Source organism: Pelophylax lessonae (assembly GCF_965119305.1).
Source record: "Pelophylax lessonae genome assembly, chromosome: 5".
NCBI lineage: Eukaryota > Metazoa > Chordata > Amphibia > Anura > Ranidae > Pelophylax > Pelophylax lessonae.
Window position 1 is genome coordinate 301,437,552 of NC_138772.1, and position 22,309 is coordinate 301,459,860.

The following is a 22,309-nucleotide window of genomic DNA, read 5'->3' on the forward strand; positions in this document are numbered from 1 at the left end:
GAGGCTTACCATCTCCACCTAACTTTTTTATTTTCTTTTTTTGTTTATATTGCTAAAATGTAACGGATTACATCATATATATTGCTAAATAATGTTACACTCAGAAGCGCTTGCAAGCTTACAGCATTTTAAGTGGTTTTATGATCTTGTCTGTGTGTCGAATCGATCTTATGATTGAAAGTACCAAAGGCAAGTGACCAAACCCCTACCCTACTTCAGGGCAAGATGAAACCTCACAATTTTACCATGGTCTTCTTCCCAGATTCCATACAATGTTTAGTTCTTTAGCTATATGTGCTTTTTAGCCTTAACACACTCCTTTTTTTCCACCATACAGCTTTATTCTGCACAATAGTTAAGTGCTTTGCAACTTCACTGCAGTTAACAACGTCATGGGTTCAAATCACATCACTACACTTGGGAATGCGCACATATATATAGAAACGGCCGCTAATTATCACACCTGTGAGCCAGCTATAAAAGGAGCACATGGCCAATATGGCTGCTGGATGTTATAGATTGATGTTTCTTATGTGCTAGCAAGACCCTGTGACCCACAGCCTACATTATCTGGAGGTAAGACAATTGTATCTCTCTCTCCCAAAAAAAAGGAAGGAGAGAATTTGTACTTATCTTGGGTGTGCTTAAGTTGTCTATGGTGAATCCCCTCCAACCCACAATAGCTTGGGAACCCCTCAAGTGTCTTTTAATCATTGGCAGTTGGCCCCATGTGCATGTGGTTTGGACATGTATTTTCTCATGTTTGTTAAAGGTGTGCAGTCTAGATTTGGCATCTAAACCTGCCCCCTTACCTTCCCAGCTTCCAAAGACACAATTTTTGCTTTCCTGATAACTGTAATTTATTATGTGCACGTATGTAGGTCATGTGATTTCTCATGTATGTTTAATGTTTGCAGTCTCCTTTTGCCTATAAAGGGTTACACCACCCCCCCCTCCACCAAGTCTGTTTGTGCCATTAGGTAAGTGTTTGGAGGGCCTCGTGTGATTTGTACCCATATGCGTTTTCTTATGTGTTTTTTTTTCCATTTCTTTGCAGCCTCTTCTGCTTTTTTTTTGCCACCACCACCACCACCGTCTTTGTGCCATTAGGTAAGTGTTTGGAGGGCCTCGTGTGATTTGTACCCATATGCGTTTTCTTATGTGTTTTTTTTTTCCATTTCTTTGCAGCCTCTTCTGCTTTTTTTTGCCACCACCACCGTCTTTGTGCCATTAGGTAAGTGTTTGGAGGGCCTCGTGTGATTTGTACCCATATGCGTTTTCTTATGTGTTTTTTTTCCATTTCTTTGCAGCCTCTTCTGCTTTTTTTTGCCACCACCGTCACCGTCTTTGTGCCATTAGGTAAGTGTTTGGAGGGCCTCGTGTGATTTGTACCCATATGCGTTTTCTTATGTGTTTTTTTTCCATTTCTTTGCAGCCTCTTCTGCTTTTTTTTGCCACCACCACCACCACCGTCTTTGTGCCATTAGGTAAGTGTTTGGAGGGCCTCGTGTGATTTGTACCCATATGCGTTTTCTTATGTGTTTTTTTTCCATTTCTTTGCAGCCTCTTCTGCTTTTTTTTGCCACCACCACCACCACCGTCTTTGTGCCATTAGGTAAGTGTTTGGAGGGCCTTGTGTGATTTGTACCCATATGCGTTTTCTTATGTGTTTTTTTTCCATTTCTTTGCAGCCTCTTCTGCTTTTTTTTGCCACCACCACCGTCTTTGTGCCATTAGGTAAGTGTTTGGAGGGCCTCGTGTGATTTGTACCCATATGCGTTTTCTTATGTGTTTTTTTTTCCATTTCTTTGCAGCCTCTTCTGCTTTTTTTTGCCACCACCACCACCACCGTCTTTGTGCCATTAGGTAAGTGTTTGGAGGGCCTTGTGTGATTTGTACCCATATGCGTTTTCTTATGTGTTTTTTTTTTTTTCCATTTCTTTGCAGCCTCTTCTGCTTTTTTTTTTGCCACCACCACCACCACCACCACCACCGTCACCGTCTTTGTGCCATTAGGTAAGTGTTTGGAGGGCCTCGTGTGATTTGTACCCATATGCGTTTTCTTATGTGTTTTTTTTCCATTTCTTTGCAGCCTCTTCTGCTTTTTTTTGCCACCACCACCACCACCGTCTTTGTGCCATTAGGTAAGTGTTTGGAGGGCCTCGTGTGATTTGTACCCATATGCGTTTTCTTATGTGTTTTTTTTTCCATTTCTTTGCAGCCTCTTCTGCTTTTTTTTGCCACCACCACCACCACCACCGTCTTTGTGCCATTAGGTAAGTGTTTGGAGGGCCTCGTGTGATTTGTACCCATATGCGTTTTCTTATGTGTTTTTTTTCCATTTCTTTGCAGCCTCTTCGGCTTTTTTTTGCCACCACCACCACCACCGTCTTTGTGCCATTAGGTAAGTGTTTGGAGGGCCTCGTGTGATTTGTACCCATATGCGTTTTCTTATGTGTTTTTTTCCATTTCTTTGCAGCCTCTTCTGCTTTTTTTTGCCACCACCACCACCGTCACCGTCTTTGTGCCATTAGGTAAGTGTTTGGAGGGCCTCGTGTGATTTGTACCCATATGCGTTTTCTTATGTGTTTTTTTTTCCATTTCTTTGCAGCCTCTTCTGCTTTTTTTTGCCACCACCACCACCGTCACCGTCTTTGTGCCATTAGGTAAGTGTTTGGAGGGCCTCGTGTGATTTGTACCCATATGCGTTTTCTTATGTGTTTTTTTTTCCATTTCTTTGCAGCCTCTTCTGCTTTTTTTTGCCACCACCACCACCGTCTTTGTGCCATTAGGTAAGTGTTTGGAGGGCCTCGTGTGATTTGTACCCATATGCGTTTTCTTATGTGTTTTTTTTTCCATTTCTTTGCAGCCTCTTCTGCTTTTTTTTGCCACCACCACCACCGTCTTTGTGCCATTAGGTAAGTGTTTGGAGGGCCTCGTGTGATTTGTACCCATATGCGTTTTCTTATGTGTTTTTTTTTCCATTTCTTTGCAGCCTCTTCGGCTTTTTTTTGCCACCACCACCGTCTTTGTGCCATTAGGTAAGTGTTTGGAGGGCCTCGTGTGATTTGTACCCATATGCGTTTTCTTATGTGTTTTTTTTCCATTTCTTTGCAGCCTCTTCTGCTTTTTTTTGCCACCACCACCACCGTCACCGTCTTTGTGCCATTAGGTAAGTGTTTGGAGGGCCTCGTGTGATTTGTACCCATATGCGTTTTCTTATGTGTTTTTTTTTCCATTTCTTTGCAGCCTCTTCTGCTTTTTTTTGCCACCACCACCACCGTCACCGTCTTTGTGCCATTAGGTAAGTGTTTGGAGGGCCTCGTGTGATTTGTACCCATATGCGTTTTCTTATGTGTTTTTTTTCCATTTCTTTGCAGCCTCTTCTGCTTTTTTTTGCCACCACCGTCACCGTCTTTGTGCCATTAGGTAAGTGTTTGGAGGGCCTCGTGTGATTTGTACCCATATGCGTTTTCTTATGTGTTTTTTTTCCATTTCTTTGCAGCCTCTTCTGCTTTTTTTTGCCACCACCACCACCACCGTCTTTGTGCCATTAGGTAAGTGTTTGGAGGGCCTCGTGTGATTTGTACCCATATGCGTTTTCTTATGTGTTTTTTTTCCATTTCTTTGCAGCCTCTTCTGCTTTTTTTTGCCACCACCACCACCACCGTCTTTGTGCCATTAGGTAAGTGTTTGGAGGGCCTTGTGTGATTTGTACCCATATGCGTTTTCTTATGTGTTTTTTTTCCATTTCTTTGCAGCCTCTTCTGCTTTTTTTTGCCACCACCACCGTCTTTGTGCCATTAGGTAAGTGTTTGGAGGGCCTCGTGTGATTTGTACCCATATGCGTTTTCTTATGTGTTTTTTTTTTCCATTTCTTTGCAGCCTCTTCGGCTTTTTTTTGCCACCACCACCACCACCGTCTTTGTGCCATTAGGTAAGTGTTTGGAGGGCCTCGTGTGATTTGTACCCATATGCGTTTTCTTATGTGTTTTTTTTTTTTCCATTTCTTTGCAGCCTCTTCTGCTTTTTTTTGCCACCACCACCACCGTCACCGTCTTTGTGCCATTAGGTAAGTGTTTGGAGGGCCTCGTGTGATTTGTACCCATATGCGTTTTCTTATGTGTTTTTTTTCCATTTCTTTGCAGCCTCTTCTGCTTTTTTTTTGCCACCACCACCACCGTCACCGTCTTTGTGCCATTAGGTAAGTGTTTGGAGGGCCTCGTGTGATTTGTACCCATATGCGTTTTCTTATGTGTTTTTTTTCCATTTCTTTGCAGCCTCTTCTGCTTTTTTTTGCCACCACCACCACCACCGTCTTTGTGCCATTAGGTAAGTGTTTGGAGGGCCTCGTGTGATTTGTACCCATATGCGTTTTCTTATGTGTTTTTTTTCCATTTCTTTGCAGCCTCTTCTGCTTTTTTTTGCCACCACCACCACCACCACCGTCTTTGTGCCATTAGGTAAGTGTTTGGAGGGCCTCGTGTGATTTGTACCCATATGCGTTTTCTTATGTGTTTTTTTTCCATTTCTTTGCAGCCTCTTCGGCTTTTTTTTGCCACCACCACCACCGTCTTTGTGCCATTAGGTAAGTGTTTGGAGGGCCTCGTGTGATTTGTACCCATATGCGTTTTCTTATGTGTTTTTTTTCCATTTCTTTGCAGCCTCTTCTGCTTTTTTTTGCCACCACCACCACCGTCACCGTCTTTGTGCCATTAGGTAAGTGTTTGGAGGGCCTCGTGTGATTTGTACCCATATGCGTTTTCTTATGTGTTTTTTTTTCCATTTCTTTGCAGCCTCTTCTGCTTTTTTTTGCCACCACCACCACCACCGTCTTTGTGCCATTAGGTAAGTGTTTGGAGGGCCTCGTGTGATTTGTACCCATATGCGTTTTCTTATGTGTTTTTTTTCCATTTCTTTGCAGCCTCTTCTGCTTTTTTTTGCCACCACCACCGTCTTTGTGCCATTAGGTAAGTGTTTGGAGGGCCTCGTGTGATTTGTACCCATATGCGTTTTCTTATGTGTTTTTTTTTTTTTCCATTTCTTTGCAGCCTCTTCTGCTCTTTGCCCACTACCACCACCACCAAGTCTGTTTGTGCCATTAGGTAAGTGTGTTCTGTAACTGTTCACTAATTATACTGTATATGAAGAGCAATCTGCAAATCATGTTTTTTTCTGTTTTATCTTTTGTCATTTCAGATTTAGGAGTTTGGGGCTCTTTGCTGCTGCTGGACAGCCAGATTCTCTGCCCACCTCGTGCTCCCATGGCCCCACCCACTGGAAGGCTGAGGAGAAGGGGCAGGGTGGCCAGGGGGGGCAGGGTGGCCAGGGGGGGCAGGGTGGGCAGATCGTCTGGCTCTGGTGTGAGGGAGGCTCCAGCTGTATCCATGAGGGAGTCCACCATCCCCATCCCGGAGGAGGAAGCCGGGGGAGGTGGTAACACACCAAGTGGACAAGCTGGCTCTTCTGACAGTAGTCCTGGAGAGGGTCCGTCCACCAGAGTCAGCTTGTCCACATTACCCCGGCTTCCCCGTTTCACCCACAATCAGTGCTGTGCCCTGGTCCACGCCTATATGGCCAGATATCAGGAGATACATGGGACCAGGGCCGCGTCTTACTCAGTAACAGAGAAGAACAGATTGTGGGATGAAATCCGGGATGCTGTAAATGCACTGGGTGAAGCACCTCGCCACCGTGACAGTGTGCGGAAGAAGGTCAACGACATCTGTGGGTCCGTTCGGAAGAAGCTAATTGCATGGGCTGCGGAGGGTCTTTATGACCGACAAGGTCGGCTGAATGAACGTGCACGAAGTTCTCTCTGGGATTATCAATTACCTTTCTTGAAGATCATAGGACCCGATACCATCTTTCCCAGAGAGGACTTAGATTCGGATGCTTTGCACCAAGGTAGGATATTATCTTGGATGTCAATTGTGTGAGTTGTTTTGAAAAGATTAACTACTATCCTATGTGTGACATGAATAGAATTTGATACTTGCCCTTCCAATTGTCCTTTTTTTGTTTTCCCCAACCTGCAATTTGTTCATCTGTAGCACGGATCTCAGCCCCTCCACAGCCCATGCAGCTTGGCGAACCAGACGGACTCACAGGTGTTGACATCAGTGCTGACCCTCCTCCTGGTAGGTCCAATATCATACTGTGCCAAACAATGTAGATGTTTTTTTTTTTTTGCCAAGATAGCTCATATTGCTATGTCCTTTACAGAAGATCCGCAGCAGGGAACACACCCAGTGCAGCAAGGCCTGGAGGAAGGTGTTGGTATGTCTAGCCAAATAATGTTTTTTGCAATCTTATTAACCCCATTAACACACATGTTTTTTCTTATGAAAGAGTGTTGCCTTTTAGATGTTTACCCTGCAAAACACAGTTGACAGCATTAATGGGTGCCGTCATTAGTAGGCAGACCAAGCCGCCTTAACCTTTGGGAGGGTTTAGCAAGTGTCCTATGAGCCCAGGAAAGCACTTTTGAATGTTTGGCCTCAATGCTTCATTCCTGAAGCTAGGAGGGCAATCTGGCCATAATCATTACTGCCTAAGGTTATGTACTAAACATGTTTTTTTTTTTTTAAAAGAACATCAGGCCCCTCTTGACGTAGCAGCTGGAGTTGGATCAGGAGCTGGCGACGATTCTGCATCCAGTGCTGTGGTATGTGATATAAGGGAACAAGGTGCACATGTAACATTTCAATGGTAGTAATGATTTTGGGCTAGATGTGGCTTACATTGTGTGTGTTAAATTAGTGCTATGACATTCTGACGATGCACCAGCACAACAAGAGTTCTATCTTGAACATCAGGGAATTATGTTATAATTTGGCGTGGCACTAATGTTCCAAAAACATCCAGGATCTTTAAAGTCCGGCCAGTCTTTGATTTTCCAGGTCCAAATTCATGGGTATCGTTTGGTTGGGTTGTCCTGTAGCCGATTGATGGCAAGATTTTAGACAACATACGTAGATGTATAAAGTCATTGGTGTAGTAACCGATTTACCAAAAGCATAAACAACCTACCACACCAGGGTTAATTGGGAACACCTTCATGTTGAATCTTTTTTGCCTTTGTCATATTAGTCATACCAATATAATATGTACCCATTATCAGAAGTGTTGCTAGCTTGGATAATCTTACAATGAACAAGTACTTATTAGAAGCACATCAAACTTTTCAATGTTCTGCTTGGGGTGTTAATTTGTCAAACTAATCTGAAATATTTAGTCATGATGTTTGATAATGATTTGGTCTATTTCTTCTGCTTTCAGGTAGCCTTAGATGCAGAGGGATTGTCACCTACCCAAACTCGTCCATCTATGCTGGATGTAGCCGAGAGGCTGCTTGATGAGTATCGGATCCAAAATGAGTTAAGGAGGCGTACTCAGCAATCTATTGAGGTAGTACGTCTGCTCGGGCTCATACAGGAATCTGTAGCAACAATGGTACAGGTTCAACAGGATATGCGTAACAGCTTGGTAAGTTTAGCAGACCAGCATCAACGGGATCGGCAAAGTGTTGACACTCAGGTGCTGGCCACACGCCAATGCCTGTTTGGATCTGAAGATGCCCCATTGGCAGAGCCCTCCCAAACATCTCACTCACCTGCCACTGTAGGTTGTGGTAGTGGGAGGGTAATGCCAGTGTTGGCCACTTGTCAGGCAGCTGGGGATGGGACAATTCCTCCTGTAGCCACTCCTAGCACTTCACACTCCGTTCGGACTCCCACACCCCTCAATGAGCAATCCTCCTGCACAACCTCAATGCGCACTGGTTCCACAATACCCCTTCCACCTGACTACATTCCCTACACACCTTTATCACTTCACTCCTCCCCAGGCCGTCCTCCTTTTTTCTCACCAATGCGACATGTCGTTTCCCCCCGCACCGTGGACCACAACAACCAATCAACCACCACTCCCCACACATCTTCACAACCCTTGCACCACCAGCAGCATCAAATAGCCTCGGGGCAGCAACTATCCCATCTCATGGTAATGGCACACGTTCCCCAAATTCTTAGGCTGAGCACAGAGCAGATTAGACTATTGGCACAAGATCTTCAGTCTGGGACATTTCCAGGGTTCAACACCCTGCATCATCAGCAGCCTCAGACACAAGATCTGATCCTAATGGGCCACTTGACCAGAACTCTACGGCTAACCCCAGACCAGATGGGACTATTGGCCCACCATTTGATGGCAGGAACCTTAACAGTGCTCACCACACTGCTTCAGTCACCACCACCACCACCACCTTAATTTTTTTTTTTTTTTTGTTTTATTTGGGTTAGTTTTGTTAATGATTGTTACATTGGCCAATTTGTGGGGCCATTTTTTTGTTTAATTTGAGGGTGGCACAATATGATTTATTATAGTGTTTTTTTTGGGGATGAAATTAAATTTTATGCAAAACGATTAGTTTGTGTTTGATCTTTGGTTTTTTAGGAGTGTTGGTGGCCAAGTAATGGCCCTGGTTAATGTAGGCATTTATACACACATGCTTCTCTATCTCCAAACATATGATTTCATGTAAATTTTGAAAACTCAATGTTCACATAATGCCCCAAGAAAAAGGTCTCCCTTCAAATGTAGCTTCAAAACAAGTCTCAAGGCTAACATAAACCAAAGCCAACATACTAACAATTACAGACCACACCACTCGACTAAACAAATACAACACAAAAGACATTTGATGTGTACACCAAAAAGAAAACTTTGGTAATAAAATAAACGTTTTAATAACACATGTGGGTGTCTACCAACTGTAGCGTACAAAAAATATATTAAAATATATAATAGAATGAACTAAATTGCCAATGTAACATGTTGCCAATGTAATGTGTTGCAACGAGCAACATACTTTTATTTTATTTATATAAACATTTTTTTTGGTTTTACAAATTTTTTTTTAGTTTTTCACAAAAACAAGGCTTTTTTGTAAACATTTTTGTTTTTTTTTTGTTGCCAAAAACAACAAGGCTTTTTTGTAAACATTTTTGTTTTTTTTTTTTTTTGTTGCCAAAAACAACAAGGCTTTTTTTTTGTTTTTTCTAATTTTTTTGGTCCCAAAAACAAGGGTTTTTAATATTTTGCTTTTTTTGGTAGATTTTTTTTTTATAATGGAGAAATGTGACATTTCTGTGTAAAATTAACGAAACAAATTAAAAAATAAAAACTAAGATCCTTTTAACGGTGACACGTTCCTCACGAATGGCTCCTCAGGGTCTGGATCCGCCCCATAAATGTCTTCCAATACTAAAATGCGGTCTATGCACCACGTCATATAATCCAAAAGGACCTCATAGGTGAGGTGGGTGTGCCCTGGGTAGAAAAAGACATAACGATTAGTTTTATGCAAAATGATCCAAACAACGATTGTAATTAATGTGCCTCAACAAATATGCTTAGGAGTCTATTGGTTGGGTTTTATCAACACTCTGAAGCAAATATGCTAAATTGCTGGTGTAAACCTTAAACTCAAACTTTCACAGCAAATTGTTCAAAAGGTTACATAAGATGGCTTGGAATGTTAGTAGCAGTTCCACCAAAGCTAAGTAAAAGGCTTTTCTTCATGTCAACACAAGCAATCATTTAGAAGAATGTAAGGTGTTTTGGGTTCAATTGGTCAACACGATACATGTGCACACATTTATCTCTATCACCATTGGAGTTTGTGTAGCGTTCTCTCTCCCTCTTACTGTCTATAGATTGAACCTGACACATAGTAGAGACTTACACTTTGGAATTCGGAGGGCCAGTTGTGGCCGGAGTAGATGTGTCTGCTCCCCTTTTTGTTTTTCCGCCATCCCAGCTGTGTTAAGAGAAAAATTTATCTAAAAATCGAATCACGCTAACTGTAGGTTACGCAGTCATGAAAAGTCATTTAGACTTTGATATGGTGGTGATGCAGATTTGTACAGTGCAAGCGTCATTCTTCTGGGTGAAGCTTGTAGCGTTAAGGATACGTACTCCCTGCTTTTGTGCTGATTGTGTTTTTCGGATGTTTTTTGTGCCTCAGCCCTGCCTGTTCTAAGTGTTGGAAACATATCATTTTTGGAGGGCTGCGGAAAACTAATCAGGTTAGACTTACACTCTCTAGGTTTTTGGGGACGAGAGAAATCACAATCCTCCTTTTTACATGGCCCCTGTACACACCTCTAGGCACCTCCCTCCTGTTGGTTGACCCCACAGCAGGCAGCTTGCTATGGAGGCACATGAGATGAAGCCAAGCACCCTGTGCCTGTTCAGGCACTAGGCTGTGAGCCAGCCTTGCCCCCCTCCCTTCCGATGGTCTCAATGATTAGGAGTGACAGCATCAGGAGGCAATATTGGCATGCTGTCACCTCAGTTAAGGAGGAGGGGGAGTCTGTTCCAGACAAGTATTTGTGCAAAATTTTGGACAGTAAGAAAATGGTCCCAGTAAGTCTTAGGGGGAATATGCACACCTATCACTTGGAATACTAATGCATAGAATGCATTCACATAAAGAACCTGCTGCCTTTAGAACAACTTGAAGCCTGAGCGGGGACATACACAGTTAGCATTTCTCCACTTACTAAGTAGACACATTACTGCAAAAGCACACAACTTACCATCATCAGGTTTTTTTTTGGGCCCCCGAAGTGGATGGCGTTGCTGGCTCAGGAGAAACTGCACAAAAAGAACAAAAATTGTGAACTGGAATGTGGTACATTACCGAGGAAGAGTATTTATGAAAGATTGACAAACACATTTTCAGTGTTGACTAAATCAGGACATGATTAAATTACAATGTCCCCAAAAAATTTACAAGTACAAAGCACACCATTTCCAATGTAGAGAAACTAACACCAATTTAGAATAGGGTGGCTTGAGATAACTTACAAAAGATAACATGTCCTGTAATGCTCCCCAAAACCACCTTTCAAACATGAAGGTTAAGCAAGAGTGTTTCATGACCAACCTTCCTGTCATATATAGCAAAACTACACTTGCTTTGACTCCAACTTAGATTATCCTAGATACACATCATCCTAGCACACACAATTCATGTGAGAATCTAATTTTAGGTACTTACAGACTAGTTCAGGGGAGCCTGGAGTGGGGGAGGATGGGGGAGACCCTTCATGGGGGGATGGTGTCCCTTCATGGGGGGATGGCGTCGTATCTCCTAGAAACACAAAGACACAAATACAATCCTTGAACCAAAGCTATTTGATAAAGGCACACAGAAAGTAGTTGGGGAACATTGAAGGTAGTAGTTACATTGGACTGGGTAAGCAGCGGCCCCTCTTCCCCAGTCCTCCACAACAAACATCCTCAATGTCAGCTGCTACATAACCCCAATGGCAAAATATATATATTACAGCCCTTATATTTCCCAGGACACATTGAACACACAAACACATGTAGAATACTTACTTCCCATTTGAGGAGAGCCCAGGTCCTCCTCATTGCAGGAGAAATTGGCCTCTTCGTCCTCCTGGCCCGGATCCAGGTGACTTGGCCCTGCCTGAGGCTCCTCTGTTGCTGAAGCGACATCAACCACAAAAGAAAACAAAACAAACAATCATTCCTCCAAGTTAGACCTAATACACAACACACCAGCACATCCACATTACTTACAGTGGGCCTGAGAAGGCTGAGCCTCCACATCCTCATCACTGGTTTCTAAAATAAAAGAAAAACATTATATATTATTTATGGACACAAATAGGCAGTAACCTCTCATCATGCTAGCACCATACTCAATGCCCCTACAATTCAGAACATAGAAGTGCACTTACACCAATAAGATGCATTGACCATGTTTTAAAACAGGAGGGCACCATGCAAATTAAGCGGTCGCCTAAGGCCTCGCACCTACAGGGGCCTTGCGGCCAGTGGCGGAGCACCAACATTTCGAAGGGCTCAGTCAGGGAAATCTCCCAAGTAAAAGATTGCTTTCAATCCTCGGATCTAAAATTTGCAGCAGTGTGCTGCAGTCCCTTCACTGCGTCTGCCAGGTGTCTGTTGTCCGCTGACACTTACTCCTCCTTCTCTGACTGGGGATTGGCCGTCTGATCATGTTATCCTAAGATGTTGAGGAATCGGTAGGTGTGTACCTGCACCAGTAGGAAGTGACTGGCCGGTCAACTCACTCTGCTATCATCAGTTGTTGCTCTGGGAGGAGAGCTCTGCCCTGGACCCGGAACATACAGGTAACCAGGCCCAGACTTGATATTTTGCAGGCTGGTCATAGATTTGTGGTGTCCACTATGCAAAGGGGTTGAGTAGCCCCAGGGAAGTTGGAAGAGTCAGAAAATGGTTGGTGGAGGAGGAGGAGAAGAAGGCCCTGGGTGGCTGGGGGACAAGGAGAGGGCCCCTGGGTGTTTTCTAGAGGAGGAAAGATCCACAATGACGCCAGAGTCAATTGCCAGGGAAGAGAGTGGAGCTGAGCAAGTCCTGCCTATCTGACCTGAAAGCCAAACATGGTGTAGATGGAGCCCTTTGCCCTACACAATGACAGCACCGGAGGTGGAAGGTGAGTGGTAGCGGGTCTTTGACATTATAGAGCATATGGACTCTGTCCATTATTGTTAGTTTTGTTTGGAGTTGTCCTTTAGATGTTTAACTGTGTTGTTTTTGACCCGAGCTGTGAGGGACTGAGGTATGACAGCCCACTATGCTGAGACTTATAGTGCCCTAGAATGTTGAGGACTGAGGAATCCTTAGTCCCTAACAGAGGGCACTACAAGTCTTAGCATAGCAGGCAGTATTTCCTCATTCCCCTACAGAGAGCATTACAAGTCCAAGCAGGTAGCCTTCTGCAGTGGGACTTGTTGTGCCCTTGACTGTGGTGGACTGAGGAAGGGAAGTGTAAGAGGGTCTCTGTAAGCTCAGATTTATGGGGGAGTTTTGGGGACCACAGAGTTCCCTTTTACACCAGAGTCCACAGCTTCCCCCCTCAAATAATGGTTCCCAGAACTCTCCTTACATCAGAGTCTTCACACTTCCCTCTTACAGTGTAGTAAGTCTGGAGACTCTGATGTAAAGGGGGCTCTGTAAAATGTGATTAGAGATTTGAAATTTCTACCATTTTTATTTTCTACTTACGATCCACAATTTCCAGCTGCTGAAATGGCTCGCTGTCTCGTAAGGCATACTTGAGTGTGGCAGTCCTCCTCCTCCCCTTCTTCACCAAAAGCACAAGAGGGTGCCGGCCGTCCGCTTTGGCTAGAAGCAGAAGAAAAAAAAGAAACATAAAAAATACGAATGTACATAGTAGTATTAAAGGTTGTGAAGAGACACTTGATGGAGGTAGGAAAGGTAGGAGCGAGAGGGAGGGGGGGGGGGTGTTGGTATTAGTGTTGTTGCATAGCTAAACACATGTCCACCTACCCAAAAAATTGTAACCTATCTGGTCACATGTAATGTATATTTTTACTTACCGGAGATTTGCTCCACAGCCTTTAGCAGGAGCCTGGGTGAGCGCCTTTTGGCATCACTCCAGGCCCGCTGCAGATCCACCATCTCAGCCTGGAACTGGAATCTCCGCTGCAGCCTCATCCGGACACGACACATCATCTTGTGCTTTTGGTGAAGATGCATGTTCACCTTATCATACCCCCAGAGGAGGAGGAGCTGTGGAAAGAGCAGTGTATGTTTGAGTCCAAGTATGTCCAAAATAGTACAGTCTTCAAATAACATGCTAGGTCGTCTTTGAGATATTGTAGAACAAAGAATTCCATTTCTGGTGATACATATACATCGATGTCCAAATCTACCTCCATGACATAGGTTGCCCCACACTGGTGATTTCCTCTACATGATATAGCCATTTTCTCAATTGGCCTTTCATGACACACCCAGGGCCGCCATCAGGGGGGGACAGGCAGTCACTGTATTTACAACCTTATTGCTGTCCATTTTGCAGGGTGAAAGTAACTTTACACACATGTAGCATAGGTATCAACTTTTGTCACCATGTTAAAAGGACAGCAGTATGGGTAGCATTACAGTGACTGTTATTAGTCCAGGCTCACTCAACTAGCCAATGCTTGGAAAAGCAAGCCATGCAGATTGCTTTTCAGGTCCCTTTTAACATGAGCTGTCTGATTGGGTGTGGCTGTTAATTTTTGACGCAGACCTGATAAGCCCCTCCATTCTCCTTTATGGAGTGTTATATGTAAATGGGATTGCTTCATTTGAGATGCAGATTTAAACTATGTATGGCCAGGCTGAAGGTACCCAAGTTGATTGATCGATCACCTTGAGGACAACGTACAACCAGTCTGTCAGATTTTACACACACTTATCGCTAGCATCTCTTGTAGCCACTAGCAATAATCACTGTGTTTTCCTGGCAGGGGCAGCACCGGGAGAACACAATGGCTCCGCAGGAGTGTTTCCCCTGTCTGTGTTGATGGTGGAATCAAGGCAAAATGTTTTTCCTGCAAGCCACGGGACAAACAAAGATAGTTTTTTAATTAATCCATGATTTTGCCAAAATGGGAAAAAAAAGATGTTTGCTTTGTATATTCTTAAGTTTGCTACATAACTAGAACATGTAACAGTGTTATATCATTGCAGGAGATTTCCCCTCACTTCCTGTCTTGGTGTCACCAGGACAGGAAGTGAGGGAATCTCCCGTGGGGATATAGCCAGCAATTCTTTCCTTTTATATATACTATGGACATTATAAGGCAACAATTGCAAGCTATTTCCCCACAGTGATATTCCCCTCACTTCCTGTCTTGGTGACACTAAGACAGGAAGTGAGGGGAAATCTCATGCAATGATATCACCCTATTAGAAATTGGAGTTCCGTCTAAAAAGTATACATAAAGTAAGCACTTGGTTTCCAAAGTGGCAAAATTATGGAGGAGTTAAAACCCCATAGTGTGATCGGGGAATCTGACGCTGTGCTCCTACACTCCTCAATGTGTCTGTTCATTATGCTGTGCTGAATTATCCTTGATTCGCAATTCCTGCAAGAGTTGCACATGGTATGTTGGAGATGCGAATTTAAGGTGGCATAATTATCCACACAATCACACATAATCCTTTTTAAAGGTCCCCAGCAGAATTTGATGGCATAGTGGTTCAGAGCAGTGCCATCAGATTCCAGTTAGATCTGTCAATTAACAAAGCAATGGGATCTGGGGGTGTATTTAACTTGCAATGGACACCCCCATTCATTATCATATGGCAGTGTGAGATGGGTGTGTTGGGAATGTGATCCATTAAGACAAGTGATTATACACTCATGTGTTTCTTTTAGAGGTGATTTGTTCAAGGCAATCCTTTGAAGACATGACCATTCCAGATTTTTGTGATCACTGATTCCATCTCAGGTGAACCAATTAGCTGCTGTGTGCAGATCCAGCTTATGATGGTAAGAGTGTCAGACAAGACAAACGGTGCAGAGCTTGCAGTGTGTATGGATGTATGTAAGGCAATAATTTTTGGCATTATGTATTTAGGGAATATAATGTTTCTAATCTTGCATATATGAAAAGGGTCAATACATTTGTCTTTATCTAGACAGATTCCAAAGCGTTAGAGCAATCTGTCACAGATAATTGTGTTTCATTTTGTGTAAAAGTTGAAACTAATCAAATCTATCTATATACAGGCATACCCCACTTTAAGTACACAATGGGACCAGGGCATGTATGTAAACTGAAAATGTACTTAAAGTGAAGCAATCCCTTTTTTCTTTTCTCAATGCATGAAAATACACCAGCTCCATTGTAAATTTTGGCCACATTGACATAGCCTTACTCCCAAACCATGTGGGAGCATGTTAAGGGGATCCAGGACTATGACATGATAGATTACCTAGGCAAGCTGCCCAGCCACAAAATGGATATGGTGTAGTCCTGGGTACCTGGGTACCCTCTCGTTGCTCCCTAAGTTTCTTATCCCTGTCACTTATGGTTTGTGAGCAGTGTCATGGCAAGCTGAACAAGCTGTGTCCTTACTCACGATTGTATATAAAGTGAGTGTACTTAAAGCAGGGTATGCCTATCTATATCTATATCTATATAGAAAGTTCAGAGATGTGAACCTGTTCCCTATTATATACACTAATATATGGTATATAACATATTCTATAATGTATATATATATTGTATATAATATATACATAGTATGTATATATATATATATATATATATAGTCTCTAATATATATATTTTCTATAATATATATTTTGTGTGTATATATACATATATATATATATATATACATATACATATATATATATATACACATACATATATACATATATACATATATATATATATGTGTATATATATATGTGTAGGGAACAGGTTCACATCTAGGAAGTTTCTATAACAGGAAGCTTCTAGATCACGTCTAATAGGCAGAAAGTGCATGCGCAGATCAGCAGACCAAAAGTTTATTGCACACCCGCTAGATAAGCAACCCACCCAGCCCCCATCCCGCACATTCACACCCCCTCCTTACCTTACACACAAATGCCACTATTTCGGCAGTATAGAGCGCAGGAGCCATGATGCACACACTTGCGAGAGGGCCTGGACAATTTCCGGAAACGTGTGCACGCACCAAAAGTTTCATTTCCGGTTTCATGTATAAATGTGAGAACGCGGGTTTGTATATTAGCGAATTCGCGAACAATAGTCAACATACACAACCATTAAGCATATTTAACTTACAAAAAGAAATACAAATACATACATTTGTGGACACCAGAAAACTTTATTTAGACACATGAAGACATTTGAAAAAAAGATTGGAAACATGCTGTTTATTACACAAATACACAGCTCAAACATTTCACATGACATATTTTTGGCACAGTCTCCACAGTATCCCATTGAAGCCACTGATTTGTATTTTTCAAACAAAAACAACCTTTGTACAACATTTAGACCATATACATCGACAAAGAGCCCATAATCAACAGATGCATGTGCAGATTGACAGAACAATACACTATTATGTTAACAGCAATAAATACTTACAGAGAGTCAACACACAACACAGCCAAATCTCACCTCCATAAATAACAAAGGCCCACAAATGTTAACCATAAAGCATGTGACACACAAATATATTGGACCTCTTCGTAGGTCAAATCTTTCCTGATGTCTGAGTGAGCTATATATATAATCAAAGCAAACACACACCCAGAATGGTAACGCCCAGTCAAAAAATTAACTGTGTGTGTCCTGTGTGCTTTGGAGCATGCTCAGTTGCCAAAACAAGGGAAATAGAAATGAGGAGGAGGAGAGAGACCTAAACAGCCCAAATCCATGTATGTATGTATGTAGGTGTGTATATATGTGAATTGATAAAATTCTCTCTTCAAGTTTGCTAGTCATTATTTAGAATGTTTAGATACAGGAATACATACATATATATACAATTACATGAGAGAGCGAGAGAGAGAGAGAAATATATATTTAGGGAAACAATTGAAACACACCTTTTGGGATTTGGGAAGTGAGATTGTGACGATTGACCAGATATGTAAGCCAACAATCTGACTCATCACTCATGAACATCCCTAAATTTGGCGTGGCAATTATATCAGGTGTTCTTATGGGCGTTTTGGCTGACGTTTTCACACGCGTTTTGACATGCATTTTTTGGGCAGGCATTGTTATATGAAATCACCTAAAAAAGCCCCAAAAACAGACCACAAACACGTACATGTGAACGTAGCCCATTTGGGGGCGTTTGAGGGGGATTTGTACAGCTCAAGGATCAACTCCCAAAACAGGCAAAAAATCCAATCCTATTCAGTTCAATGGCCCCTGTTCCCATGTGAGCATTTTGACGGCATGAGGAAAACACCCAACGCTCACTGAGAAATAGCACAATGATTAGGGAGTCTGCCTTCCTGCTGTAGGTTTGTAAGTTCGAATCCGGAAGGAGCCCTCTGTATGGGCAACACTTGGATATCTCCAATCCTCCAAATGTTGACATCATTAATTTTGTTCATGTTTGAAAAAGGCATGTGTATCAGCAAACTTTTAATCTAAAGACATGAACAAAATACAAAAGATGCCAGTCAATATGTAGCAATATTGTGAGCTAAAGCTCTATTTGTTTGTTGGGCATACTTTGCTAATTAGCCAAGTATGAGGGATATATATATATATATACCTTCAGTTAAATGTGTAGTAAAATGGTAACACTTGGCCATACCCATATGGAAGAAAAGGTAGTATTTGCAATATATTTAGAAAAACATTCTTTTGAAACACATAAAATATTGTCAAAATTGTGACATTTCCTTGATATGTGTGAAATGCTAATAATCTTTCTTTGAAATATGTTTTACATCTATTTTTGTTCTATCTGACGACCCGTTCCCCAATGTAATATTTTGTGGGTTTTTTCAGATAATGTGGAGGTTCTATATAAACACTGTAGATTTGACTGTTATGATTTCTGAGTTAGCAGGAAAGGTGTATGGAATGTGATGGTGTTTACTAAGGGATCCCTTGTTGGAAGTGTGCATGTTTTTCCAATTCCGCCGGTTTTTGCCATTTTCTATGGGCGAGACAGCGGATTTCCAAGCGGTATTCAAAAAAAAATTGGCCCAAAATCGCGCTGGCGAAATTTTTTGAGCCTATTTGGCATTGCGCATGCGCACATTCGCGCGTTCGCAGCTCGGGGCTGGAGGAGCTGTTTAACCTTTCTACACTTTCGCAGATATCTCTCTTTCTAAGTCAGTTTTTGACATTTTTTAAACGCAAGTCATCTCCAAATTGACTTCCACACCTTCCACAGTGATTTGGGATTTTTGGGGGTACAGGGGAAAATTTGGCTAAACTTTAGTCGAGCTTTTAGCTGGCGTGGTTTTAAGTCGCGCTCTGACCATATTGCATCTTAGTGAATCTCACACTAGGCGCTATTTTCCGCCCGCCGTTCTTTGAATACCAATTTCAGACTTAAACAATCGCCGGTTCGCAAAATCCCGCCGAAACGCCAATTCGCCGTACTATGAATCAGGCCCTTAATAACCAAACACTGGTCATATTTAATTGTTCCAACATTTTCTAACTGGCAAAAGCCAAAATATAATGGTTATTGCACTTTGTCAAACTATTTACTTTTTTATTGGAATACGCAAATACAAAGCAATGCAAAGCATTTTATCAGATTTTCTTCAGAGCATGTCACAGTACTCTCTGTCATACTGTCCTTTCCCTATCACACAGTTCCCCTGTCATACTACCCCCCTCCTGTCACACTGCCCCCCGATCATACTGCACTCCTCCTGTCACACTGCCACCCTCCTGTCACAGTGCCCCCTATCATACTGCCCCCCTCCTGAAACTCTTCTCCATCATATTGTCCCCCTCCTGTCACAGTGCCCCATAATACTGCCCCCCCTCCTATCACAGTACCCCCATAATACTGCCCCCTCCTGTCACAGTGCCCCCATCATACTTCCCCCCTCCTGCCACAGTGCCACCCCATTACACCCCCCCCTCCTGTCACACTGCCCCCTCGTCATACTGCCCCCCTCCTGTCACACTCATCCTGTCATACTCTCCCCTCCTGTCACAGTCCCCGTCATACCTCCCCCTCCTTTCATGCTGCTCCCCTCATGCTGCCCCCCTCTGTCGCACCCATCTCCTCCTGTCAGACTCTCCCTGTTATACTGCCCCTGTCTTACTGCCCCCTCCTATCACACTGACCCCCTATCATACTACCCCCCTCCTGTCACACTGTCCCTCTGTCACAATGCCCCATCCTGTCACAGTGTCCTCTTCTGTCACACTACCCCTTCTTCTGTCATAATTCCCCCTCGTTTGTCCTGTGTTGTGAGTTTGGTGGGAGAATGGTGGTGGTAGTGGGAGCAGCAAAATTAACCTTCACCTGTCTAAATAGAAATCCTTGCACCAGCCTTGTAACCTTGTTACCTGCTGTCCTTTTTTTTGATAATATTTTATTGAAGGTCGATAATCAATACATCGAAACATTTGAAACAGGGATAAACAACAAAAGTAAAGCAGATCAATGAGAAACTATGAGTCCTTGAATGACTGTAAAGGCTGTCATCGACACTTCATTACACATGTTATACCTTATGACAATCCCAACTGGGAGAATAGTCGACTACAGGACAAAACAGCCGGATGGAGGGTAATGTGGAGAGGAGAGGGCGGGAAGAAGGGGGGGAAAGAAAGAAGGAAGGGGGGAGGGTAGAGGTAAAGGGGGAGGGGGAGATGGGAGGGGCAGGGGGGAAGGAAAAGGAAGGGGGGAAGATTAAGAGGAAAGTAGCGGATGCGTAAGTGTAGGGTGATCATAGGTGTAGGGAAGAGAACGTGGAGACCCAGTATGAAAGAACACCAAAAGCAGCACAATAATACTTATAGGAGTACTATTCGGTTGTCGGTATGCAGGAGCCCGACGCTCCTTACTTCATGGAATGCTAAGGGGAGGCATTGTCAGTGAAGGGGGTGAGGCGGGAGAGCCTGTAGCTAGGAGGTAAGTAGACCATTTCCGATGGAATCGGGTGTGGGAGGGGAGCCGCAGCTGGTGCAAATCAACCATGTCCCTTCGCAGAAGTATTTGCAGTTCCCCCTTAACTTCCGTGATAGTGGGAGGTTCGTCTGTTGTCCAGTGCTTTAAAATGATCCTCCTAGCAATCATCAGGCAACTTAAGAGCCAGGGTTTGTGGTGTTGGAGCAGCTTCCTCTGAGGTTTGGGCAGGAGAGGCAGCATGCCCTGAGTGTCTCCAAAGAGAAGCAGATATACATCCTTTGGCAGGAGCAGGTCCAGAGTACGGTTGATGAGGGTCAAGACCCTGTCCCAGTATATAGAAACCTTGGGGCACAGCCAGAATTTGTGGAGAAGGGAAGGCAAATGATGGTTGCAGAGAGTACAGAGAGATTTGTTAGGGTCCGGGGACCATCGGAGGCAGGGGATGTATGCCCCATGTAAGATTTTGAGTTGTTGCTCTCTCCAAAATTCATTATGTACAAAGAGGCACGTGTCATTGTATCCTTTCAGAATTCGGGTATGGGCAGTCTGGGAGGACAGAACCGTATTCCAGCGAGTAGCCACCTGTGAGGCTACGTGGTCGTAAAGTTCCAAGCACAAATCGGGGTAAATGTGTGAAATTTTGTTGGCCCCCCGCCTCACCCAAGAGTCTATAATGGACGACTTGAAGCGGACCGTGGCCGGGGTATCTAAGGAATGGATGAAGCTGACACATTGCTGCACATGTAGATAATGGCCCCGTGGCAAATCATATTTCCAACAAACATCTGAGAAGGGTAGAGGGATACCAGAATTAGAGTCATATAGCTGGGAAAAAGTTTTGAGTCCCCTATCCGCCCATAGATCAAACACCTGGCCCTGCTGCCCCTGCGGAAAAAGAGGATGTTTCTGAATAGGCTGGAAACCGGAGACCCTGTAGGGGGTCCCAAGTCTTCTGCGTACCTCCCTCCAGGCGATAGCCGTGTCTTTCAGCAGGAGATTAGTACGCAAATCTGGAGGGATGTCCCTATGTCTACAGTGCAGCAGGGCCGTCAGGTCATATGGCCGCACCATTTGCATTTCTAAGTCATAATTCGTATATCTGGAATTACCCAAGATCCAGTCTAAAGCCCCCCGAAGGAGGCATGAGAGGTTGTACAGCCTTAGGTCTGGAAGACCCACCCCACCCTTCCATTTCGGAAGGTAGAGCTTGCGCATTGCAATGCGAGAACGTCTACCCTGCCAAATGAAGGTTGAAATAGCGTTGAATATCTTTGTGTTTCAGCAGGATGGGCAATGTTTGCATGGGGTATAACAGTTTAGGAAAACTAGACATTTTGAAGAGATGGCACCTGCCCCTGAATGATAGGGGCAGTGATTGCCAGTTTTGAAGTTCAGCTATAATTTTATCTACTACAGGGGTAAAATTTAAAGAGTAGAGAGAAGAAGGGTGTCTCCCTACCCGGATGCCTAGATATGTGATATGGGAGTGAACTATAGAGAACGTGGAGCAGGATTCCCAATGCGGTTTGTGAGGGGAGCGCAGAGGTAGGACCTCACTTTTTTGGAGAAATTTATACGCAGCCCCGTGCATTTACGGAAGTTAGCAAATAGGGATTGGATCAGCGGTAAGTCATGAGCGGGATCGGCCGTAAAAATTAGTACATCATCGGCAAAAAGCGCCGTTCGCAGTTGCTGAGAGCCCATAGGGATGCCTCTAACGTCAGGGTGAAAGGTCAGCGTTCTGGAAAGGGGTTCGATAGCCATATTAAATAGAAGGGGGGAAAGAGGGCAGCCCTGCCTGGTGCCCTTGTGGAGTTGGAAAGCAGCCGAGGTGAGGCCGGCC